This window comes from Castor canadensis, chromosome 1 (assembly GCF_047511655.1).
Source record: "Castor canadensis chromosome 1, mCasCan1.hap1v2, whole genome shotgun sequence".
NCBI lineage: Eukaryota > Metazoa > Chordata > Mammalia > Rodentia > Castoridae > Castor > Castor canadensis.
In genome coordinates, this window is record NC_133386.1 from 152920009 (window position 1) to 152947854 (window position 27846).

The following is a 27846-nucleotide window of genomic DNA, read 5'->3' on the forward strand; positions in this document are numbered from 1 at the left end:
TGTAGTTAACACTCTCTGTTGTATTGGTATTGTCAGGTGTCTCCCATCTCTATATTTTACGTTCTTTAAAGGAGGAACAACATTTTATTTACTTTTGTATCTCTGGTTCTTGGCATACACCAAATAAATTGGATATTGAATTGAGTTATTGCATTAATTAGTATTTTCTTTACATGGTATTTTCCCTAGTTGGTATAAAATAGTCATATTTCTGTCATTGAAAATAACTTGAGGAAAATAACTTAAAATCACAAACCCAGCATTAACCCTTTCCATCTTGGGAAGTTTCCTTTATGTGAATGCTGAACTTTTTGGTGAAGCTTGGGAAAAAGTTGATAGTTGAGAGAATGGAGGTTTCATGTAGGACATTGTGAGTAGGAGTTGCCTCTTTAAAAAAGGAAGGAGCACAGAGTGGTGATTTGAGGTGAGACCATAGTGTTATAAACACTTTTGGCATTGCTTTGTTAGTTATACCTTACCAAAAAATGCTTAAGAATTGGTTAAAAATTCCTAGGTGTTTGAATGATTCTCAGTTATAGCAAGTATTGATAGTACATTTTCAGTGATTAGATTTTTTTTTAATTTCTAGGGAGATAGTTCCATTCTTGCTACAAATTTACTAATTTTTATAGTTCACCAAGGAGGGAGAAAATAGTAAATTATTTGTTGTAATTATCTAGCAAACACTATAAATGTGATTATTTTAAAGTAAATACATTTTTGTCAGCAAAAACTGTCTTTTTACAAGTAACACCTTGTTAGTTTAAATAGATTTTTGCTACAACTTTCTCACATGTTTATTCATGCTTACTGAATAGATCCTAATGAAAATAATTTATTTCCCTGATAAGTAATGGTTCTCATTTTTATTACTTAGGGATATAAAGACACTTGAGTGGTTTTAGAAGTCTCTTTGCTTTATGATAAATGGCATATCTAATTTTTACCTGCTCTTTAATACTTCTGTTGCTTGCTCTTTGCTGTTAGCTATTACTTCTTACTCTTAATCAATCTTCAACAGTCTTTCCCTTTCTCAATTTGATACTGATTACCAAAAGTGGGTCAGGAAACTAGTTAACGTAGCAAATTACAATTAGCTGTAAAAATAAGACAGAAATGCCTGAAAGTCTTTCTTATCGGCATAATATATGGACTTCGTAACATCTATTTTGTCTGTATAAAGAATTTTTTTTGCTTGTTTTAGTAATGAACCTCTGGAGACATGAGATATTAGCCATATCGTTTCAACACAAGCATCTAAAATAGTTTTCTTTTCTTTCTTAATAAGGTCTACCATACATACCGTAAAGTGAACACACCACTCAATGAGTTTTTTCATGTGTGTGTAGTGACCACTCAGATAAAAATACAGACTATTTCCAGCACCGTTTCTCTCCCAGATACCTGTACCCCAAGCTGTTCATAATTCCATATTTTATCCTGATTAGCTTTGTCTATTTTGAATCTTCATAGAAATTAAAATTTCAGTTTCATGTTATTTTCTCTGTAACAAAGTGTTAACTCTTTTGGAGGTTTTATTTATGTATTTATTGATAATTTTTGTTTTAGTTTTTCACTTATTCTCGAAACATTCATGTAGTGCCTCTTATGAGCAATAAATAATTATTTTGGAGATTCTAAAGTGAATAAAAAATACCTTGCCATCAAGAAAATTGATGAGGTCTAGTACAAGGAAAAAGTACCATGAAGGAAGTATAAATAAAATCCAGACAAGTCTTAGGGAGTTGTGTCATTTCCTGGGAGAGAAAATATATGGCACCCTCAAATGGGAAGGGTTGATTTATAAGAGTGTGAAGAGAAACCAACATGGTATAATGAAGAATTCAGTGAGCAAAAATGGATAGCCATCACCACTCTTAAACATATGCGGGCAGAACAGGGAACCGTTACCAAAACTTGGAGTCCATTGCATAGAAGCTGTGGCCTATATAGTAAAGTAACATGCTAACCAGAGGTGATTTTACGTGAGAGCTGGGAGGAGTAAATACTTAAGGCTTACTTTCTATTTAGTCTTTCTGTTTCTTATTATTGTTTTCTATTGATTGAATCCACTTAGAAGACAGAGGGCAAGGGGAGCTACTGATTAGGGTGCAGCTTCTTGGGACACAGAATAACAGAGAAGTGTGGAGACTGAATCTTTTTTTCTTTGTTTGGTGGGACTGGGGCTTGAATTCAGGTCTTCATGCTTATAAGCAGGCATTCTACCACTTAGCCACTCCTCCAGCCCCTTTTTTTGCTCTGATCATTTTTGGAGATGGGGGTCTTGCAGACTATTTGCCAGGACTGGCCTTGAACTATGAACTTCCCAATCTCAGCCTCCCAAGTAGCTAGGACTACAGGTATGAGCCACTGGGGCCCAGCGGAGAATGAATCTTGATGTGCAAATGAAATATATGTAGCACAACTGGCTTAAGGACACAGAAAACATCAATCTCTGCAGCAGTGGAGCAAGAACATTTTAGGAATAGGAGTATTGAAATAAAGAGTATGTTCAGAAAATGGAAACTATTTCAGATAGTTAGGTGTGTAAGCTAAATAAAGAGAAATAATAGGTCATAAAAAATAAAAACAGGTTAATATTTGCATAGAAATGCTAATTTACATAGCCTATTCTGTTATTATGAAGTCATATTACATAATGGCTTTTTATAGATATATGAGAACCAATATTGCCTACATAACTAGGTAGAACATAGTGGTTTAAGTTCTGTGCCTTAACATCACTATTTGAGTGATTTTCATATAGTGGCCTAGCACAGCCAGTACAAAGAGTAAAGAGTTATTTAGAGACTGAAGCATTGGAATTCTTTCTCCAGCACTTTGCAGCTTGATGACTTCAGGCAAATTATCAAATATGGGCTTCAGTTTTCTCATTTGTGTAATAGGTACATTAGGAATAATTGTATTTGTTTTTATTTATTTATTTATTATTTATTTATTTATTCATATGCACATACATTGTTTGGGCCATTTCTCCTCCCTACTCCCCCCCCTTCCAGGCAGAATCTGTTCTGCCCTTATGTCTAATTTTGTTGAAGAGAAAGTATAAGTAGTAATAAGAAAGACAAAATGTTTTTGCTAGTTAAGATAAGGATAGCTATACGAAAGATTCCTAGCATTGCTTCCATGTATAAATATGTTACATCCCAAGTTGGTTCATCTCTAACTGACCTTTTCACTAGTTCCTGATCCCCTTCTCGCTTTGACCTCTGTCACTTTAAGGTTTCTGTATTAGTTCCTCTGCAGTGGAGACATCAAACACTTTCATGTTTTGGGTTTCTTACCTATCCCCATACCTCCCTTGTGTGCTTTCCCCTTATCATGTGACCCAAATCCAACCAAATTGCTGTATTTGCCCTAGATCTAAAGTCCGCATATGAGGGAGAACATACGATTTTTGGTCTTCTGAGCCTGCCTAACGTCGCTCAGAATGATGTTCTCCAGTTCCATCCATTTACTTGCGAATGATAAGATTTCATTTTTCTTCATGGCTGAATAAAATTCCATTGTGTATAAATATCACATTTTCTTAATCCATTCGTCAGTAGTGGGGCATCTTGGTTGTTTGCATAACTTGGCTATCGTGAATAGCGCTGCAATAAACATGGGTGTGCAGGTGCCTATGGAGTAACCTGTGTCGTATTCCTTTGGGTATATCCCAGAAGTGGGATTGCTGGATCATATGGCAGATCCGTGTTTAGATTTTTAAGAAGCCTCCAAATTTTTTTTCCAGAGTGGTTGCACCAGCTTGCATTCCCATCAGCAGTGGACTAGGGTTCCTTTTTCCCCACATGCTCGCCCACACCTGTTATTAGTGGTGTTTTTGATGATGGGTATTCTAACAGGGGTAAGGTGGAATCTTTGTGTGGTTTTGATTTGCATTTAGGAATAATTTTATAATGGAGTTATTGTGAAGATTAAATGAGTAATTCTTGCAAAGTACTTAGTTGGAGGCTTTGGAGGTACTGTCAATAAATGATACTTTTATTACCTTTAAGAGGATATTATAAATAAATATTTGAAAGATTGCCACATGAAATAGGGATTAAACTTCCTATTTGCATGAAACCTTTAGCTCTAGGACTAAGACTAATGTGTATAAATGACAGGCAGACAGATTTGGGTTAATCTGAGATCTTTTCATCATTTAGAATTATTAAATCAGCATAGATTAGCTCATGAGATAATGATTAGCATAGCAAGGGAAGTGTTGAGGAAAAGACTGGGGATATTTTAAAGTGTATTCATGCCTCATATTGATAAAAATTAGATAAAATCTTTAGGATGCCTTCCAAATATAATAGTCTATTACTTTATCCTCCAAATCTGTGAAAATTGAAGTTCTGGGTAAGATGAAACGTGTTTGATTTCCTTTTCCCCATCTGTCTTTGTACTTCTTGACAATCTCTGTTTCTCACCTCTTCCCAACAATATAGCTTAAATGTCATCTTTCTTTATTTAACAATATTTATTGCTCACAAACAAATGTGTCACCTTTTGTCCTAGGTATATATAAGTTTCTGCCCTGCCGGGGCTTTAAAAAATCCTAGCTGAGAATAGAGAAAATAAAAACAGTGAAATACTTCATGTAGTTTAAGTACTGTGATGCATGAAGGAAATAAAACAGAATAAATGCATGAAGGGATAGTAAAGCCTGGGGTTGTAGAGGTAGAGGTGGTGTGTCAGGTGTGCCTGTCAGGAAGAGCCTTTCTGAAGAGGTGACTTTTTTACTGGCACATGAATGTTGAGAAGGAGCTGGTCATGTTGGATGATACATGTACAATGCAGAAGAACTACCAAAGTTGAACACCTTGTGGTAGGAAAGACCTTGATGTGCTTTGGGGGTTAGAAAGAAAACTGAGCGACTGGAGAGTGGTAAGAAAGGTAAGAAGAGTGTGAATCAACATAAGGCTGTACAGACTGTATTAATGTTTGAATTTCATTCTTGTGTTCTGATGGAAAGTCAAATAATTTTATTGTATAGTTTATATTTAAAAATGATTATTCTGGCTTGTTTATGGGCTGTTGGTAGGGAGTAGCTAAAGTGGAAACAGGAAGATAGGAGGCTCTTGCAGTTGTCCAAGTCAAATTTGATAGTGTCTGTCCAGTTGAGAGATAATAGTGACTTGAAATATCCCAGGTGTCTTTTCTCCCCTACCCCCACCTCCGCTTCTCATTGACAACTGGATAGAGTATCTTTTTAAAAACAGTTTATGGTGTTTAACAAATACTACTATTAAAATACCTTTACATTGTATTTTAGTTAAGTATGTAATTGCCTTCATCATTAGGTTCTTAGTTTCTTATTCATAGGGACAATATCTTTATCCTCTTCTGCATTTCTTACCCTTAGAATTGCCGGTAGTACTAGGCTGCTAATTCAACAGTTAATAAATTCTTACTAAGTGAGTTCATGGAAGTTACTTTTATATGAATTCAGTTATTTCTATAGCTATTACAAATGGTACAGGCCAATTATATGTCTACAATAACCTAGATTTGAGATGGAATAAAAAATACTTTCACATAGTTTACACAGAGTCAATATATACATTCAGTTTCTAGTTAAGGAAAACCTACTAAGGAGGGATAGCCTTTAGGGTTTTTGTTGTTGTTAGAAGTACAATACAAATTAGAAAAACATAGGGAAATAAAACCAAGAACTAGTTTCATTGCTCTGTTAAGATAAAGGCCAACTTGTACAAATTCTGGCTGGTGGATTTTTCAGGTGTTTCTTCCTTCATATGCTTTGTCATCTCCTGAGGTCTCATTTTCAAAGACTGCTGAAACTATAAAGAAAACAGTGTCAGTGATCAGTAGAAATTGGTTAGGTCTCAGAATTAATTTTGGAATTAATAAAATTAATTAAAATAGTGGTCAATTTTAAGATCTAGAAACAAGGCTTTTTTCTTTGAAATAATTTATATTCAGCTGAGACATTATTCTCAATTTTAAGTGATAGGAAAACATCAATACTATTTTAAGTTGTAAAGTAACTAAACATCTCGTTGGCTTAAAAGTAAACCATTTTTTTGTTAACTAAAGGCATCATTTTTATTAAAATGATTCTTAAAATAAAAATACCCCAAATGCAAGCTTACTGTAGTAGTTGATTCCTTTTGGTGACATAATGGTTTTGTTAAATTTGACCAGAATCTCTTCTAAATATCCATATTTTACTAATAGATATAAGAATGAATAAGCCAAACACTGGACAAAAACAATTAAGATTATAACTATTTTAAATCCTTCTTATTAAAGTGAAATTCTGATTTGAGAAGAATATTGTCATATAATGAAAATATAAAACTTTATAGTAAGAATTATTACTTTGTAACTTCCTAAATGCTTATTTAAATAACACATTTACAGTAAATTTATAACTTATGTAGCTTTGAATTATTGGAATATTGAAATGTAATGTGGAAGTTTTATTCAGAATCATTTGAATAGTTGAAAGTTGTTCTTACAGATCAAATGGATGATAAACTATTCAGTTTGCTAGTACCTAATTTGATCAGCACACAATCTTAAATTATAATTCTAAAGGTGAGATGGATGCTAATTAGAACTACTATTAGGTATTTATTCTGATCACCACATAATTTTCTTTTTAGGATAATATAAAATATGCAATTTTAATTATATATTTTAAAAGATTCTGAATAGATAGGGAAGTTTTTTCTAAATCTGCACTCAGAATTTTATTTCTGTGCTAGTAACTTAAAAGTATGTAGTTTCATTTCATTTTATTGAAATTTTGTTGTATTTTTTTTGTAAAGAAATTAAAATTTTCATCTTCTTTTTTTGTGCCATAGGGAAAACATAAATGTTTTAAAGAAACTAGAGATTTGAATTTGCAATATTATTGAAACATCATGCAAACCATCAATCTTTTAACTATAGAATCTTGACAACATCAAAGAGTTTCATGTTTTCAAGCTCAGAGAAAAATGGACACTGAAAATCTTGGCAACAGAAAGCAAACAGACACACGTCACTGTCTGTGTGTAAGTGCTGACACTTCTGTCAGCAGTTTGTCCTGTTTGCCTGGGAACTCTTGTTCAGTAGTGTGTGTACAATGAGGTCTTTCACTGGAGCAGAGCTACATGATGGACTGTGTACTCTGTATTGTCTCTGTATATTCTGTATATAAACTTGAAGATATATATGTGTGTAGGCATATTTATTGCTACTTGTTACTGATGTTTAGTTTTATTTATTGTATTTATTTTATTTCTCAGGTGTTTTATGTTTTCCTTTTTGTTAGCTAGTGGTGGGCTACTAATGTTGTTTTTAAATTATGGTGTCTTTGTGTAGGGCACTGTGTGTGATTACAGATAAGTAATTAAATTAAATTTATGTAGCTGAGGAGCCATATGACTTGTTTTAAAGAGGAAAATTCAAGCTATTAGAGGTGGAATAATCTGGATGTGTCCTGATTAAGGCCTATAATTTCATCTTCTTAACAGTTACAATGAAAATTATTTACTAAGCATTTAAAACACTTCAATTGACCATTAAAATAAACAGAATATTCCAGGTTTTATGGATTTTTGTTGTTGTTTGTATTTCTTACTAGGTAGAAAAGGCCAGTGAGCAGTTAGAAATGACAGTTTTAGAGGTAGAAAAGAGAGAATGAATCTGGAGATACTCATAGAAATTATTCAGCATGTTTATTGAAGGCCTTCTATATGCCCCTAAGGATCCAGGCTCTGGAATATGGCACCTTCTTTACTTGTGGAGTTGATAATCTAGTTTCTATATTCTAGACGGAGAATTATTTGCTTAAAAGGTCATAGTTGAAGATTGGGCATGGATGAAATTGAAAAAAATGAGTGTAGATAAGGATTAAATTAAGGACAGTTACAGAGAAATACCTATACTTTGTAGGTTTTTAGGAGAAAAGAAAGCAATGTGGGAAATACCTTAGCTAGAGGTTAATATGACAAAGAAGAATCAGTGAAGACAAGAGAGTTTACAGTGGGAGGATTTACCGTGAAGCTTTTTTTTTTTTTTCTCTTTTTGGAGACAGGATCTTCCTATGTAGCCTGGGCTAGTTTAGAATACACTGTAGCCCGGGCTGTCTCTGAACTTGCGATGCTCCTGCTTCTATTTGTAAGTGCTGATAGTACAGACCTACACCACAAGGCCTCGCCTGTGAACTAATTAAATGTAAACTCCAGTGTCTGTCACTTGAGAAAATTACTTTCAGGACAGCGGGAAGAAGGTGTTCACATGGCCATATGCTTCTATGAGATTTCCAAAACTAAAATTGTTATTCCATTCTTGATTTACTTCCATATCATGTGGCTGTAGGCAGTTTTGGGATTCACCTAAAGGGAAATTGAAATTTGGGATTTACATTTAGTTCGAATGGCATGTATTTATGTGGGTCATGTTAGTTCTGAGCACAAATGGTTCTCCATTTACCATGGAGTTTGTCTCAACACACTTGTAAGTTTAAAATGCACCTAATCTAGCAAACTTCGTAGCTTAGCATAGTCTACCTTAAATGAGCTCAGAACACTTTCATTAGCTTACAGCTGGGCAAAATCATCTAACATAAAGCCTTTTTTATAATAAAGTGTTGAATAGCTCATGTAATTTATTGAATACTGTAGTAAAAGGGAAAAACAGAATAGCTGTATGGCTATAGGAGATATGGGCATTTTCTAGCCATGACGGAAAGCAAAAACACAAAACATAATATTCAAAAAATACTGTTAACACGGTATGTTGGACAGTATGATTATCCTGTGACTGATGTGGCTTGTGAGAATGTGTGTTATTGTAATATTGCTAGCTCAGGAAAATATCAAAATTCAGAATTCAAAGTATGATTTCTACTGAATATGTTATCACTTCCACACCAAAAAAAAATTGTAATCAAACCAATATAAATTGGGGACTATGTGTACAGTTAAGATTTTGCTGGCTGTTATTTATAGGACTGACATCTGGAAGTACTCTTATTACCCACTGTGCTGACTCAGAGTTGTGACACAGTGATGCAAGGCCAGAGATCATATGGTGATTGAGCATGTCCTACATTGCCTGACACTAGAAGAATGTAGTAGGGTAACAGAAACAAAAGTTCAAATATACAAAATCACAGAGTTAGTCTGGGAAAAATCCCTCTAAACCTTACAAATGAAAAGAAGCAATCCAACTTTCCCTAAATTTGACAATATTAAAAATTTACAAAATGACCAAACCAGTAACAGTTTATGAAACCAAAAGAAGAAAATATAGGTAATAATTTTTTGTCTATCTCTTTACAAAAAAATCTTTTATATCTTTGCTACAGGAAGAGGGAATCATGAAAGCTACATAATAAAAGTGTAGAAAAATTATTCTAATGTGTGCTAGGGAGTTTATTGATAAAATTATTGTTATTTTTCTGTATTTGTGTAATGTTGTGATTTTCCCCCCACATTGAAGATACGTATTTACCTTTGCACCTAATTTTGCATTTGTAACTTTTTTCCCCTAAAGTGTGCCCCCTAAATTGTATGAAGTTTGGGTCAGCAAACCCTGAGAAGCACAGAATCATGAAAGTTAAGAGGAGATAATTTACAGATAGAGGATGTGCCTTTGTTTTAAATGATGCTTTGAGGTAGCTAGGGGAGGCAGCTGAATTTGGTGGTTAGGGATTATTAGGGTTATCTCCTTCAGTAATGAATATGAATTTTGGAGTGAGAAGTAGAGGTTATATACTTTTTAAGGAAAGTAGCAGTGGAGTCCAAGAGCAATAGTTTTTTGAGAAAGAAAAGTCTAGTGAAGTTTTCTTTGTGTATATATGCTTCAGAGGTAGATGGACGTATAGCTAAGTTAAAGAAGGGAAACAATACTTAGTCTTCCAAATTTTTTTTGGCTATATACAAAGTGGTTGCCCCAAATCAGTTGAAAGACCGATTTGATGAAAAACATATGTCAAGTTTTTTTTTTTTTTTTTTTTTGCTGGTAAGTTTACATAAATTGAGTAACATAAGAAACATGAAGTAAGACTGTCTCCTAGTTTTATAGATGGTATGGTAAAGGGTACTGAATGGAATAGCAGCTAGGACATTTATTGTTACTTTTTCCAGTCCATTTATCAGTATTTATTGTGTTTATTATGTTGCCGGCATGAATCTAGGTGCTGGAGATAGAGCAATGAACAGAATGGACAAAGTCTCTGCCTTTTTGGAACTTACATTCTAGTGGAGGAAGATAGAAAATAAGCAATAAGCTTATTTTCATAACATATTATCACATAGCAATATATTATATAAAAAAAATAAGGGACTAAGATAACAAAGTATTGTGGAGGATATTTTAGACAGGGTGATAAGGAAACCATGTAGGACATATAAATACTGCTAGTATATTTTTTGTTAATATCATTAGAAAGCTATTTTACACAAACAAAAATGTGTTTACTAAGATAAAATAATTTCAGATACTTACATTATACTTACTTCAATTTTCTCATCTCTAAAACTACTGAATAACAGTAGTATATATCCTGTAGGTTTGTTTAATGGTTTAAATAAGATTATTGTGGCTGTATATATGTAGTTTTGATATAATTCTTGAGCTGTTACCAACTACAGCTTTTAATATGGCTTTATTTCCTGTTATTTTCCATATCCCTCCAATATTTACTGCATATACCTCCAAATTTTAGACTGAAGCTGTTTTTCTCTAATTTGGAGGTTTTTTCATATTTAAAAATTGAGACATGCAAACATACTATAAAGTACATCAATCTTATACTACTCAATAAATATTTTCACTAGAAAAAAATCTGTATTTTTGAGTCATTATTGTCACTATAGGTAACCATAATCCTGAATTCTGTTTGTTTTTGTTTAACCTGCTTTTGAATTTCTTATAAACTAAATTCCATGGTGTGTAATCTTTTATATCAGTTTTCACTTGCTGAAACTAATGTGTGCAAAATTCATCTGCATGTATCAGCAGTTTGTTCCCTTTTAGTTCTGTATAGTATTCCATGGTATAAATGTACCACAGTTGTTCACCCATTCTCCAGTTTATGGATGTTGGGTTATTTCCATTTTGGGGTCAGTTATGAATAAAGCTGTACTGAACATTCTTATACATCTTTGATAGGCAAATGTATTAATTTTTCTTGACTATATATCTTAGAGTAAGTTTAATGAGGCCCAGGGTATGCATATAACTAATCTTAGAATTGTTAGCTTGGTGAATTACTTTGCTTCATTTCTGCGTGTTGAACGGACATTGTATTTTTGGAATAAACCCCATTTGATTTTGGGTATTTCTCTTTCTACATTGCTGGTTTTTCCTTGTTAAATTATTTTCTATTTTTAGAAAATTTCATCTGTGCTTACAAGACATGTTGGTCTGTAATTTTCTTTTCTTGTTATATGTCTCAGTCAGGTATTGGTATTTTGGGTTATGCTGTCCTCACACAATGACTTAAGGACTGTTTCCTCTTTCACTATTTCCTGGCAAAACTGTGTATTGGTTTCTGCTACTTTTAATTTTTATCATAATCTCTTTTCTTTTTTAAAGATTGTGAAGTAGTTATCAAAATAGACCATGGTTTTCTTCTTTTACAGTTAAGGAAACCAGAGCTTAGAGAAGTTATCAGTTACTATTAGACAGCTGGTGGTTACTGGTCTGTATTAAAAACCAATTCTGTCTTACTTCAGAGCCCTTGTTGCATAGTGTACATGGAGGGAAATGACTGACCAGGTGGTCATATTATGTGGGTCTTAAGAAATACTAGAAGTTGTTGTTTTGAAACCTTATTTTCTGCCAGTCTAAGAGAAACACTCTTGAATGTTTCTTAGTTGTTTGTGGTTTAAGATAGCTAAGCTTTATGATACTGTTGGCTCTGTCAAATGAAAAATCTATCCATTCCCAAAGTGAACAAACCAGTTTTATTTTTCTGTGGGAACAAATGGTTACTTAGAATTTACGGGGATCTCTCGTTTTTCCAAATCCACATAGAACTGGCAAAAGTTCTTTGGCTTTGTAGAAGTTAAGATATTTCCAACCATGCCTCCAGCGTAAGATAGGTTAAGAGCGTTGGTTCATCCTATATTGACAAGCCCAAGGATAAAGGAAAAAGTTTGATACAAAGAAATACAAGGTAATTTTAAAGACTTATCCAGTAGCTTATTTTCCCCCAAATTCAATCATTTTTATCAAATAACCTTTCTTATAAAAAACATTGAACTTTTATTCATGTGTAAGCATATTTTTTCTTCTTGGTAAGTGATATACAAAATACAAAGCTGTTCTTGTTTGTTGATTACTTAAGATTTCAAGGTTTTCAAGTAATTATTTACTAATGACTTTTCACTTTATAACAACTTATGTGTTTTTTTTCTTCAGGATTGTATTGGAAATGTTTGGCTCCTTTTTGAGTTTCAAGCAGGTTTTAATGTTGTTTAGTTACTAAAATTTATACTGTGCCCATGACATTTTATTTGCTTCCTATGAAAACCCCAATAAGTTTGTCTCATTCCCAGTTAATCTAATTATGAAGTCTGGCTTTCTTTGCAACAGCTTCTCATTTTTAAAGCATGAAGTGTTATTTGGTGAAACCTGTAAGAGAATAATGTTTAGAAAAGGTAGTGCTTTTTAGCTTAAAAAAAAGCTCAATGCTAAAAACTCAGAATTTTAGAGCTAGAAACTTTATCAAGAACTCATTTAACCTTTCTAATACTTTGATATTGCTATCTCAGTGCGATTATTTTCTTGCCAATGTATTTAATGCTTTTAAAAAAATCCTTAATAATTATGAATATCTCCAACAATAGAAATACAAGTTTGGTTTAAAGGGATGGGCATTGTTTTTACCCAGCATCACCTTAAAAACATGGAGTTGGGGGGTGGGCAGGGGGAAGGGGGGAAGAAATGAACAAACATTGTACGCATATATAAATAAAAGAAAAAATCATATAAAAAAAACCCATGGAGTTAAAGTATTGGCTAGCTGGTGTTGTTCTTTCTCTTCAGTTCTGTTAGTAATATAGCAGATCTTCTCTTGCTGTCCTGTAGGTTTTGGTTAATAGGTGAACTTTAATATCTAGTAAGGATAATTAGTCTGGGAATTAAGCAGTTAATTGTTTTTTGATAAAATGCCAAGTGTGAGTGGACTTGGTAGTATATTGTGCTGAATAATGATCATGTAATTTTTGGAGTTTCAGTATATTAAAGAAATTTGAAACACTTGTTCTAGAAGTTTCTTTAACATTCTAAGATCTAAAAAGAAGTTGACTTATTTTTATATGAAATAGGGAAAATATCAATATAAGTTGTTAAAATATGTTTGAGAAAGAAAAATTTGAATGTTAAGTTACTTATGAATTAATAATTGTAATTCTTTGCCTAAGAATAAAATCATAGTATCATGCTTTAAAAACTAGCTTGAAAAGGCTTGCCAGTGTTCCCCCATACTTAGAGTATTATTTTTTCAAAATGCTTACTGAAATAGAAAAGATTACTAAAACTCCATATGAAGTTTTTGCTCCAAATGAAGTTTTCTGTTTTCCCTGTGGTATTTTCACTTTTAGCATTGAGACAGTAAGTGTGGGAAGTTGTTGCTGGTAAAATCTCCTAAGAGTGAGTTTATCCTCCTATTGTAGATGTCTGGATATCATTGCTTTCCTTTTTCTGTATATCTTCTTGGTTTAGGTATTTTATGGGAGCCTGTCAGAGTGAAAGGGTGAAAGGTCAGCTGGAAGAAAAATGAGATGAAACTGAAACTAAAAGTTTAACATACACTAGTTACCTATCAGTTCCTACTTGTAAATTATGCATGGTAGAATTTAAATTTGTACTGTTTTTATCTTGTTCTTTAGGATCCCTGCTTGGATTATCAGTTTTTGCCATTTAGTTAATAGATTTGAGTACCTGTTATGTGCACAACATTTCTGTTGTGCTCATTGATTGTGCTCAAGTGATAATAAGTAATTTTAATATTAATTTTATAAAATATATAAAGCTTAATCTTCCTCACATATGGAGCTCAATAGTCCTCACATATTTCGTGTGTTTTAATGATAAAATAAATGTATTTATTGATGGTAGCTTTCTACCATTGGCATGAATGAATTATTTTCCCTTTTAACATCTCCATAACTTTTATTAAATGAGATGGATTAAATGAATAGTAGATATTATCTGTATTGCATTTATCTTTGGATTTACATTTAACTTTTTTCTTTACAACATAATCAAAAATAGTTTTAAAGTTTGTTAATTTTTAATGAAAAAATTCTGCACAATTAAAAAATTTCTTTCAAAGAAATAAATGTACATAGTTAAAAATCAAATAATTCCCTCTATCTTATGCTTTTTATCTATATAATTTAAAATATTGGGCTCTTCTACAATTTTCTTGCTTAAGCAATTCTTTTATGATAATTGAAGGTTTAGTTCTCTTATTCTCCCTCAGTTCTCTATTTTCTTACGATAGTTAAATCACAATTTCATAATCCATTTTCCATATTTATATGTTTACTTCTAAAATAAGTAGTCTACTTTTTTTAAAGCATCAAGTATCACTATTAAAAAGTTAGAAGCTATTCTCGTTTCTTCATGGAAGGTTTTATGATTTCCTTTACTCCAAATGTTCACAAATTTTGTGATACTGTGCCTTAATAATGTGACTTTTGTCAGTCTTTGTGTGATATTTGCTGGGTCTTTTTACTTAGCAGATTTGTGTCTTTTAATTTTGGGAAAATTTTCTGTTTAAAAAATTTTTTTTTCTTGGCTTTCTATTAGTTGGACATTGTTATCTCCTACATTAACTGCCTAATTTTACAAATCCTTTTCCCCCATAGTCCATCCCTTATGCTTGATGTTTTATTTTTTTAGTTGTTCTTTACCTCATTTTCCTGTTCTACTGAATTAGAAAATTTTTGTTACTCTAGTTTTAATTTCTCAGAGAGCTTTCTTCTGTTTCCATTGTGTTGTTTTTGAGTTGTGGTAATTAAAACCAGGGCCTCATGCCTTCTAGGCAAGTGCTCTACTATGGAGTTATATCCCCAGTTCTATTCCCGTTTTAATACTGTTTTTATTTCATGGGCACAATACCTCCCCAACCTGGTTTTTTTTTTTTTTTTTGCATTGCTTGGGATTGAACCTAGGGCTTTGCACGTGCTAGGCAAGCAACATCCATTTTTATGACTTTCCAGTATTATTGGTAATAGTTTGTTGAAATTTCCTTCTGTTTCTTCCAGTTCTCAATTTCTTTTGGTCTTTGTCTTTCTATTGGAAACTTTCATCAGATTCTTGGAGTTTTAATTTTCCTTAAAATAGATTCTTTGGTGTGTTTGGGAGGTGATTCAAGGAATTATGGTGATAGAATGATGAAGAGAGAATAATAATAAGAGAAGGCTGAGAGAATGGGGATGGGGGAGAGAGGAAAGCCAATAAAGAGTGTATTGATTGATTGAGTTGGTTATGGATTTGGGCAGGTGGTTCAATACTGATGGAGATCCTTTCAGGGACTGCATAGAGTTGCACCCTCTCCTACTAATCAGTAGCTCCACATGGTTATATAAGTTGAAATAAATTAAATTAACTTAGAAATTCAGTTTCCAGACAAACTAGTCACATATTCAGTACACAGTAGCCACATGTGAATAGTGGACAGTGCAGATATAGAACATTTCCATCTTGGTTTAGAACATACCTCAAAATTGTCCCATTGAGATGCAGGAAAACTAACTTACTTATTGCCAACATCTGACCTTTGTTGGCTAAGGGTTGCTCCTGAAGTTAACTCCTTGATGGTTGGGCCTGCCTGATAGGGGCTATCTCATTCTGCTTCCTCATATCTATTTTCTGTGGGTACCAGGTGACCTCACATACTGAGTACCTCTAATTTTTTTTCTTTTGGGTACTGGTGATTGAACACAGGGCCTTGCACATGCTAAGTAAGTGCTCTACCACTGAGTTACATCCCTAGTCCTCGGGTTGTTTTTTTCCAGAGACTAAAATTCTGGCCTTTCCTCAATCTTAGGGAATTAATCACTTGACTGAATATGGGAGAGGGAGAGTATCTTGTAAATAATAAATATGCAGCCTTTTAATCAAACTTCCCAGATTTTAGGAGTTATTCTTATTGCAACATCCAATAGTATTATAAAGTTCTAAGTCTTTGGAGGGTTCTGTGGAGTAAATTGACTTTTTATTCTTATGTTCTATATGTTGTCTTTTTTTTTTGGTGAAACTGTGGTTTGAACTCAGGGCTTGATGCATGTAAAACAGAAGCTCTACCTCCATAGTCACACCTTCAGCTCTGATATGTTGTTTGTAAAAAAACAAAACAAAACAAGACAAGAATTTTTTATTTGATTAAACTTCAGGGGACTTGCCATCACTCATGTGTATCAAGACTGTATTGTCTTTTTTTTCTACCCTTGCTATGTTTAGCTTGTTGATATTTTATTGAGAATTTTCCTATTTGCATAAATGATCTTGGCCTATAATAACGCTTTTCTTATAACATTTATCCTCATTTGGTTTTAACTTAAAGTCATACTAGACTTATGAAAAAAGTCAGTGAGCACCACTTCCTTTTTTCTTACCTAAAATAATTTGTACAAAATTGGGATTTAATTTTGTAGTTTGGATCTGGTTGGTTTTTATATTAACATTTCTTCTTTCTGGTTTGATATTTTTCTTCCTAAAATTCATTAAAAATATTTTTTTCAGTTGGTGTTGGCTAGTGGTCAGGTTTTTTTACTGTGTGTCTAAAAGTTCTTTCTTTAACTTTCATTCTTGAATGATAGTCTAGCTGGGTATAGAATCCTAGATTTTTGGTTTTTTTCTTCTTGAATTTTTTCCTTTTCAAACGTCTTTTGAAGAATTTCCAAATTTGTTCTTTTTATAGTTTGGCATCATGATCAACTGGCCTGATATTTAGCTCAAATCTTAAATCTTAGGTTACAGGTTTAAGTGGAAACTAATTTATGCAGCAGGTATCCTAGTTTCCAATTAGATCCCAGCAACATTTATGACAGAAGTACCATAGAGTCTCAGATATCTTTCATTTTGATGGCTAGAATTATTTTAAAATGTTAAACTGGCATTTCTGAATCATGGGTAATAATAAAAATGTATTGATTTGATTCATTTGAGTTGAGGATTCAGTCCTGAATTTTAATGTACAGCCAGGGATTCAGAAACATGGATAAAAATTGACCTGTAGATGTAGTGGAATCCTAATACAGATTCCAACAGTCTTTTTCTTCTTAAAGAAATTTAAATTTAAATTTTAAAATTTGAATAGGAAGACAAATCAATAATCTAAACAATAAAATACACAATTGGCCTTATGTTATTTAATTTCAAGATTTACTTAAAATAGTGAGTGGTATTAGTGGAAAGACAGACATGGATCAACAGAATAAGACTGAATTTTAGAAATATGTACAGCCAGTTGATTTTTTGTAAAGGTGCCAAGGCAGTTCAAAAGAGAAAGGAACAGGCTTTCCAATAAATGTGCTGGAACAACTGGACAATATACGTGGAAAAAATGGACAGACTTACCTCTTGCCATGTATAAAAGCTGAGCTCAAAATGGGTCATAAATCTAAATTTAAAGCTAAAACATTGCATGTAACTTCTAGAAGAAAATATAGACCACAAAAATACAAGCTTAGTCAAAAATATTAATAATCTGAATTTCTTCCAAATTAAAACCTCTTGTCTTTTGAAAGTTATTAGTAAGAAAATGAAAAGACAAGAGAAAAAACATTCATACTGTTTATATGATAAATGACTTACATTTAGTTATGTAAATAACTTACATCTCAATAAAAAGAGAACAAATGACTCAACTAAAAATAGGCAGAATATTTGAACACTTTGGTAGGAATATAAAATGGTACATTTCCTTGGAAAATAATATGGCAATTTAACACATAATACTGGAAACCTTCTCCTACATATTGGAAAAGAAAATACATATCCATAAAGAAATTTGCTCATGTATGTTTATAACAGTTTTATTCAGTTTTTATAACAGGAAGGAGCTTTTGTTGGTGATAGAAATATTTTGTATTTTAATTATGGTTGTTCCATAATTGAATAACATTTGTAAAAAAAAATAATCAAACTGCACATTTTAAATGGGTGTATATAAACTTGGCATGGTTGTTGCATGCCTATGATCCTAGCTATTCAGGAGGCAGAGATCGGGAGGATTATAGCTTGAGGCCAGCATGGGCAAAAGATTAGTGATATCCCATCTCAGTCAATAAGCTGGGTGTGGTGGCACATGTCTGAGATCACAGCTAGGCAGGAGCCATAGGTAGGAGAATTGCAGTTCATGGTTGGTCCAGAGCAAAAACACAAGACTCTACCTGAAAATAACTAAAGCTAAAGAGGGCTGAGGGTGTGGTTCAAATGGTAGAGTACCTGCCTAGCAAGCTTGAGGCCCTGAGTTCAAACCCCAATATAGCCAAAAAAAAAAAAGTATGTAAATATTACTTCAAATTTGATTTTAAGAAAGAATACATTGGGTTGTACAATCTCATGTTCTTGTCTAACTAGTATGTAATTTTTTATAAGCTTGTCTTTATTACTATAATAATATGGTAATATTCTGTCATTTTAATTTGTATTATGATAAAACTCAGTTGTAGGATCAAAATTGCCTTCCAAGAAAGATGGCAACTGTCTTTTTTTTTTTTTTTTTTGGTGGTACTAGGGTTTGAACTCAGGGCCTGTTGCTTGGTGAGCAGGAGCATTACCACTTGTGCCAAACCCATAGCCTTTTTTTTGCTTTAGTTTTTTTAGGTAAGGTCTTGTGTTTTGCCTGGGCCTGACTTCAGACCACAATTCTTCTCCTTAAGGCCTCCCTTGTAGCTGGGATCATAGGCATGTACCACCACACCCAGCTTATTGACTGGGGAGGGGGGGTCTCACTGACTTTTTGCCTGTGTTGACCTCCAACCTCAATCCGCCCGATCTCTCTTCCCAAAGAATTGGAATTACAGTAGTGTACCACCGATTTCCAGCCGAAACTGTTCTTTCAGTGTGGATTCTTTACTGTAGGGTACCTGCTTCTCCCCACCACAAATCCAATAACAGCTGAGGAATTGTGGTTTTATTTTGCATCATAAAGAATAAAGCACACAAAGACAGTTTTGGGAAAGAAATTATATCTTTTAGATTTTGTTTTGTGACTTCAAATCCATGTTAGTGGATAAACTATAGTGTTTATGATTGCATGTAGGCATATTTGGTCTTAGCTCATTTACGAATAAAATACTTTAACCTTTAATTGAACAATGATTTAGCATGAATGTTAAGTATATGATATCCTTAACATTGTGGATTACTGGGAATGTCTTTCATAATTTATGTAAAAATAAGTTGATAAAAACTATACAATTAGAAATACTAGGTGTCACCTACTTCAAATCTTTCATGTGAGTCTGTTAAAGCCAACAAAAGGTTCAACACTGTTTTGTGTGTGTTGAATTAACCGCTGGATGCAGTGACCATGTTAGGTTGTTAGAGTGAGTGTAAACAGATGAGAAAGTGCTGAATCAGGCACTGCAGGACTTTGACTGTTGTCCTGGGAACAGTTTGCATAGTACTTGTTAGCGATATCCAATCAAGCAACCTTCCTCTCCTCCTCCCTTGCTCCCACCCTCTTTTTCTTCCTTACCCACCCCTCTCCCCTCCATTTCTCCTCCTTCCCCTCCTTTTAAACCTCTTCTGTCCCCTTCCTCTTCTTCCTCTCCTTTGAATTAACATTGCAAGTTGAATTTGTACACTGATCTAGACTCAGATTTGTATAAATAAATTTAAAAATGAGTGCAGAAGGAAAATTAAAACCATTGTTTTAATTAGATTATATAATACAGTTCCTGAAACTAAAGGGCTAAATAATGACTTATTCCTTAAAGTATTGTATTTTCTTGGTTAAGAGGATAGCCTAAAATTGAAATTTTAGTTTGCAATTTACTGTATGACCTTGGGTAAATTACTTAAGCTTTCAATTCTTCAGTTTTCAAATGGCAATAATATTACTACTACAGTTCTTATTGATGATATAAGGATTAAATGGGCTAATATATTTAAAGTGCTGGTAACTGTTCAATAAATGTTTGCATATTTTCATTGTGGTTATATCCAAAGTGAAATTTCTTCAGCTTTCTATATGTATGTGTTATTAGCAATGCATTACATTTTAAAGAAAAATAACTGGTAATGTGCCACTTTCAAAGAAACAAAAAGATGAGTATTATAAAGACATTATTGCAATGGTCATGTTTTTCATACTTTAATGTTTTTAGCACATGTCACGTTAGATTATATCTCAAATATGTACATTTATATATTTTGCAACTATTAATGTATTTTATATATTTAATATTTATTTATATGTTTATTACTTGAAATATACATGTTACTTGAAATAAGGAGGGGCAAATAATTTCGAGTTCAACACTCTCTTCTTATTCTTTGGTGAAAATATAAATAGTATTTACAAACAATGCAGTGACATACAAAAAAGAGGGACTAGGAAGAGTTTGATTGGTTAGGATTAGTCATTTAAGTAGAACAAAAAAGTATATCTGTTGAAAAATTAGCCCTTAGAAAAAACCTAGTTATTTTATTTGGTCTTCTTCTTGGTCAAATCGTATTTGTGAATATATATAAGTATGTTAGTGCCATTTTTGCCTGTGGGGACAGCTTGGATCTCAAATATAACATGTTTTCTGTACTTGCTGAATTAGAAGGACTCCTTTGGGAGAAAATTTATTCTAAGGAAAGAATGAACCAAGCTGCAGTTGGTTTAAAGGAGAGTGAAACAATTTAGAATAATACCTACCCCTTAGATTTATTGCTAGCCATAGCTCTCAATTGGATTTATTACATTAAGAGCATGAGGACGAATGTTTATAAGCCAAAGTTTAAAGATCTATTTCATAAACACATTGCTATTTTAGGTAACCCTGGTTTGGAACTCTTCCCATTCTTTTTTGTTCTGCAAGGATCAATGCATAGCTAGCATTTTCCCTTCCTTCCTTCCTTCCTTCCTTCCTTCCTTCCTTCCTTCCTTCCTTCCTTCCTTCCTTCCTTCCTTCCTTCTTTCTTTCTTTCTTTCTTTTTTCTCTCTCTCTCTCCAACCCTCCCTCCCTCTTCCCTCCCCTCCCCTCCCTTCTTTCTTTAGCAGCACTGAGGTTTGAACTCAGGGTCTCTCCTTGCATTTGCTTGGCAAATGCTCTACCACTTGAGCCATGTTCCCATGTATTTTTGCTTTAGTTAGTTTTCAGATAGAAAAATATCACTTGAGCCATGCCGTCAGCCCTTTTTGCTTTGATTTCTCAAAAATGTTTGAGAAAGGGTCTTGCTTTATGCCTGGGCCAGGCTGGATTATGACCCTCGTATTTAATGCTTTCCCACACAGCTGGGATGACAAGCATGTGCCACCATGCCCAGCCATTGGTTGAAATGGGGGTCACACAAACCACACAAACTTTTTGCCTGGGCTGGCATTTATCTGCAGTCCTCGAGATCACTGCCTCCCAAGTAGTTAGGATTATAGGCTTGAGCCACTGTGCCTGGCTCAGATTTGAATTCTTTAATGGTGTAAGATTTTTTTCCTTATGAACTTTGGTAATTTTCATTTTATTTATAAATATATTAATATTAGTCACATGACCAAATTTATTACTCTAAAGTTATCTACAGTGTCCTCATATTATGTATTTGATGATTATAAGATCTGTAATATCTCTCTTTTTAAAATTTTTATATACTTTTATGACAAGGAATACTTTATTTCTTCACCTTCTCTTTCAACAGAATCCACACCAATGTTCTTGTAATGTTTTTCAAGGGCAGCTATGTCTTCATGTGTCTCCAAATACTCTCCTCCCTCCACCCCGTAATCCATATATCAGTACACCTGTTATTAATCCAGATAAACTTGTGGTCCAGGGGAGTCCAGGTCTCAGCAGTGGCTGTGGTGTTGCTCAGTATGCACAGAGTCTGCTGTATCTTGACCAAGACTCCTACTAAATACTGCAGTGGGAAGCTGATAATTAATGGCATCCTTGAAACCAGTCCACAAACTGCATGGTACTCTTGGTCTTTTTTTTTTCATTTTTATTAGCGTGTATTCATCATAGAGGGGAGGATTCATTCTGTCAATTCTGAATAGCTTTACATTGTACATTGGTTAGATTGCCCCCATCATGTACCCCCACAAACCTCCCTACCCCACTTAACGCAATTGTAAGAGGTTTCATCATTCTGTTTCATATATGTATATGAAGCCCATCAACCATATTCCCTCACCTTCATTTGCTTCACCGCCTCCCCCTCCCACCAGTGCCCCCTCCTACACACTTTACTTATTTTACAGTCATATCTTTCATTTTTAAATCCAGAGACGGTGTCAAAGGGGGTTTCTTGATGTATCTTAGCTGTGAATATAGTGAACATACTTTACTTTGGTCAGTTCAGCTCTCTTTGTTACTCTCCCTTCCTTCTTCCCCCCAACCCTGTTATTCAGCAACTTTCAGTACATATTGCTTTATCTTCTACCTGCACCAATGTAATGCATTTTGATATTGTTGACTTTATTATTCTCTTTTCCTTTCCCTCCTCCCCTAGTGCTATATAGAAGTTCCACTATTACAAACATGTTCTACATATACATGTGTGCTTGGTCATGTTTATTTTTTGTATACGTTTATCATTTGGATCTATCTTCCAAATATGAGAGAAAATATACTTTGTCTTTATGATGGCAGTGACAGCATTGACATCTTTGGGAACAGTGTCACCATGGTACATCAGGCAGCAAACCATGTCAGCATTTGCCATGGTGAGGGTTGCATTTTTTTCACCATAAAGTTGGCTGGCTCCAAGCAAGCATTGGCGAACTCTACTGCAAAAAGCTTTTTGTGGTAGGCTTTCTCAACAGAGATCACAGAGGGAAGTAGATAAAAGATTAGGACACCAGGTTGGTGTAGAATTCTGTCAGATCATCATTCAGGGTTCCATCATATCTGAGGGAAGCAGTGATGGAGGACACAAACTGACCTGTTGGCTTGTTCAGTTTAAAACAGGTTGGGTATTCAGTATCAAAGTTTCTATAACAAATGTCATAGATGGCCTCATTATCTACCATGAAGGCCCAGTAGCTGCATCCCACAAGTTTTAATATGTTGTATCTTTGTTGTGATTCAGCTCAAAATATTTTCTTTAATTTTGATTCCTTCTTTTGTCTATGGATTATTTAGAAGGTTATTTAGTTCTAAATATTTAGAGAGAATTTAAATTATCTTTCCGTTTCTTATTTATAGGTTAATACCATTGAGATTGGGGCAATAATCTGAGTAATCTGAAATTTCTTGAGGCTCTATGCACCAACATGTGGCCGATTTACATATATGCTCCATGTGTACTGGAAAATAATTGGATTCTGTCATTGTCAAGTGTGCCATTATATATGTCAGATCAAGTTTACTAATTATACTGTTTGGATCTCTTTGTCTGCTTATCTTTTATCGGAAAGGTATGCTAAAGACTTCTACTATGATTCTAAATTTGTTTCAGCATTGTTACATTTTATGTTTTGTAGCCTATGTTTGGTATATCGTCCTATTGGCAAATACTCCCAGGGAAATACAGCTGCTGATCTTTAGTTCACCTCTATGTAGACCTCCCCTACCTGGAATTTTAATCCATCTTGTCCTCAACTACTTCTGCATCTCTCTGATTTCTTTTAAAATTATGACTTTTTTTTCTAACTATAACCAGCAGGAACATTGTTCTTCTGTGAACTACAACTGCCCAGAAGTGGAAATCTCCACTCTGGTTTTAATGGTAGAATCCTTAGATGCATTTACCATAACATTTCAACACAAATAATTAAATTCTTTGGAGGAATAGTTTAGGAATATCTATTTTTAAATCCATTATTATTTACATCATTCCTCAAATGTGGAATCTAAAATTGGACACTCTAAACATTTAAACTTTAAAATTACAAATGGACCTTTTTAAACTAACTCACTATTAAAATATTTAAAATCGCCTGTATATGTAATGTGAATTCAAAATTTTCACATGTTCCTTGTTGTTTTCCTTAAAAGTGTGTTTTCATGTTATACCCTATTTTTTCCTGAAATTTGCTGGTTTTCTTTCTTTTGTACTTCAGTCTTTCTATTTCTTGTTGTTTTTTTATTAAAAAATAACTTCCATGATGATTCTCATGGACTATATTGAGTACTTTGGCCAAGATCTGTGCTGATTGCTTTACATATATTATCCTTAATGCAGCTTATGCATTATCAGTACTCCCTTAGGTGCTGGAGCAGGGGAGGTTGGAGTGATGGAGTGGGAGTGTTGGGGGGCAGTCTCAAAGGAACTGGTCCTCTCAAATTTTTTTAAACCGTGTTGCTGGTACCAGTAAAAAAAAAAAAAATCTTCACATTCTTTGTGGTCTGTGTTCTCATTTTCTTATCTTGACTTGCTTTGGCTTCCCTGCATTGGCATCTTGGCTCCATTTATTAGCTGGTGAAATTGGGCAAGTCACTTAACCTTTGTTTCTTCATGTATAATTTGAAAATAGAAATAATACTCACCTTATGAGATGGCTATGAGGATTAAATTAAAATATTTAAAGTCCTTAGAATAGTGTTTATTGCCTGGGAGGTGCTCAGTGATAATTAGCTAAATTTTAATTTTTAATTTGTTTCTGATCTTAACAATTTTCAATTTCATGCTCTCTTGAAAAACTCATTACCTTCTAGTCTTAGTTATCTTTTTTGATTAGTTATTTTAGTTAATGTGAAACTATGCTACTTTATATGGATTTTAGAGAATTAGTTTCTAACACAATACAGTACTTTTGCTTTAAGTGATTTTCTCATATGCAGAAATTCCCCGAAAGAACTTACTGTTTGCCTGTAGCCCCAGCATTTGTGAGGTGGAGCCAAGCCCGTCATGAGTTTGAGAACAGCCTGGGTTACATAGCAAGTTCCAGGCCAATCCGAGCTACATAGTGAAACCCTTCTCAAAAACCAAGGTTGGGGATATAACACAAAACTCTTAATCTTTGTAAATGGGGATATTCAGTTCTGGAAAGTTATGCCAGTAAAAGGTTGCTAGATATAAATAATAATTTTGGTGCTTTTAAAATCCTGATGACTTTGGGAAAATAATAAATCTCAAGGTGATAAGAGTAATTAGTAAAAATTGGTATAAAGAATTAAAGTTCTGGCCAGGTGCAGTGGCTCATGCCTTTAATCTCAGTTACTTGAGCGATAGAGATTGGGAAGACTACAGTTTGAGGCCAATTTTGACAAAAAGTTAGTGAGAGCACATCTTCATAAGTGACGGTGCACAGCAGTGAGTCCAGTGGGAGGCCTTAGGTAGGAGGATTAGAGCCTGAGGTCAGCCCTGGGGCAAAAACTCAAATCCTACCTGAAAAGTAACTAAAAAGCTATAAAGGACTGAGGGTGTGGCTTAAGTAGTAGAGCACTTACCCTAAATTCAAACTCCAGTACTGCAAAAAAAAAAAAAAAAAAAAGAAAGAAGGGAAAGGAAGGGAAGGGAGGAAGAAAATTCCATTTTTTGATGGAAGAACAGCATAGATTACATCTAAGCAGAAATTTACAAAGTTCAGAGGAGTGATAACTGAGGTAAGCTCTTATAGGATTTGTTTAAGTAATTTAGAAACCAAGGTGTTTGTTGTAGAATTAAACTTGTATATGTAGTGTATAATGGAGGTTGCTAGAGATACTGAAATATGTATATTAGTAACTTTTAGTTTAGTTTTTGTGAATACTTTGTAAGATATGAAATTATGTTTATTTAGGATATGCAAACTATGCAGTTGACTACCAGTTTTCTTCATGCCTGCCTTCCTGCCTCTTTGCCTTGCTTCTTACCTTCCTGCCTTTTCTTCCTGTCTTGGGGAACTGACTCCAGGGCTTTGCACATGGCAGGCAAGGGCAAGTGATATATACTGAGCTGCATCTCCAGCCTGTACTTTTCAACTTTTGATTAATGCGCTGTGAGGAATTGCATTAATCTTTTTGTCACTGGAATATCGACTCCTTGCTTCATTTGCTTAATAATTTACTAGGATATCATGGATTTTGTGATTGATTTGTGTTCTTGATCATGAATTTAACTTCTGTCATGTTAGTAGGAGATTTTTCTCTTTTTATTGCAGGGGCAGAAGCCACAAATAGCTTTTGCTCTAGTCAACCATCTGGAAATTTTGTGCCATTGATAATTAATTGAAAGGGAGTATTTTGGAAAGCATCTAGCTAAGTGCCTGTTATCTGTGTGTACACATCAATTGCCAATTTCTCTTTCCAGATGAGAGAACAGAAAGAACATGAAAGAAACCCCATAGTTTTATGCTATTTTTACCAGATAATAATTCTTTTTATTTCACTTTCATTTCTAACAGCTAATTTATCTCTGGTATTTAAAAACTATCACAAGTTTAAATATCATAAAAAGTTCATGCTTGTGGTTAACAATTCAAATAGTGTAGTCTGATGTAAAATGGAAAGTAAAGGTTCTTGATCCTTATCATCTTATTCTCCAGAAATAAGCATTATTAGCAGTTTCTTGTGTTTTCTTCCAGAAAATTTCTCTGTCTATGAAAGCATAGGTAAGGGTGTGTTTGTGCATACAAATTAATATACATAATCTTTCCTTCTTTCTCATATATATATATATATATATATATATGTTTTATGATACTGTGCTGCAATATTTTGTCATATATATTTATTTTTTGCAAATCCATTTTATTCTTTATACCATCTGCATGGATGTAGTCCATTGTGCGAATAAAACATTTATAGACCTGGTTTCTGTGGATAAAGATATATGTTGTTTCCAGTTTCCTTTTAATTGTTAACTTACATTCTTTGTAAGTTCATCTGTCTATAGCCAGATATTTAAAAGCAGTTGTCAAGTTGTCTTTCAAAATAACAGCAACAGTTTATATGTACCACAGCTGTGTTAGAATACTTTTCCTTCATATTCTGTCTAATGGTAAAATAAATAGTTGACAGTATATATATCAGTTCTGTGGAGCAAACAATATTTTTTATTACGATAAAAGTGCCAATTATGTCATTATTTTCTTTTAGGATTTTGTAACATCTTTTTAAATGTGTCAAAAATAGAATGTTACATGTCAAAATTGAATTTCACATTTTATCCCAAAGATGGCAGTACTGTCCTCAGTCAGCATGGTTATTAGAAAATTTAACTCCTACAGGACATGTATGACCTAAAGTGCTTAAAATTAATGATATTTACATATTGATTATATGCAACCTAAAGTTCATATAGTTAAAATGACAATAACTATAAGTTAATATAATTAAAATAACAATAACTATATCATTAGACTTCTGTATAGACTATTATTAAGCAGTAGTTAACATAAATTCATAATTAATTATTAAAAGGGATTAAACTTTTGCAGCCATCTCAGTACAGATTAGATCAGGCAAGATGCTAAATCCATGGGGAGCACTTACTGAGGACATATTTTCATAGTTTTAAAGTGTTTCCTTCCAGATTGCTTATTACTTGCAAGGCAAAAATGCTACTTGTACAGAGAAGTCAGAGAACTGCTTGATCAGATGATCAAAATCAATATCAAGGGTAGATGATCATTGTGTATCCCCAGATGTGATACTCACAGCATTAAAAGTGTGTCAACCAGGAATGTGTAACCTAAATCTAGTATGAAAGACATCAGAAAAACCCCAAATAAGGAATATACTGTTAAAAATAAGGGACTGTATTTAATATTGATTGATG

General features: G+C 33.5%; 1 protein-coding gene and 1 pseudogene across 2 annotated transcripts in view; one reads left to right on the forward strand and one right to left on the reverse strand.

Moving 5' to 3' along the window:
- Positions 1-27846, forward strand: part of Pde3b (phosphodiesterase 3B) — a 208070-nt gene that overhangs the window by 21471 nt on the left and 158753 nt on the right. The window lies entirely within an intron of this gene.
- On the reverse strand, positions 21701-23173 carry LOC141415682 (tubulin alpha-1B chain-like; annotated as a pseudogene).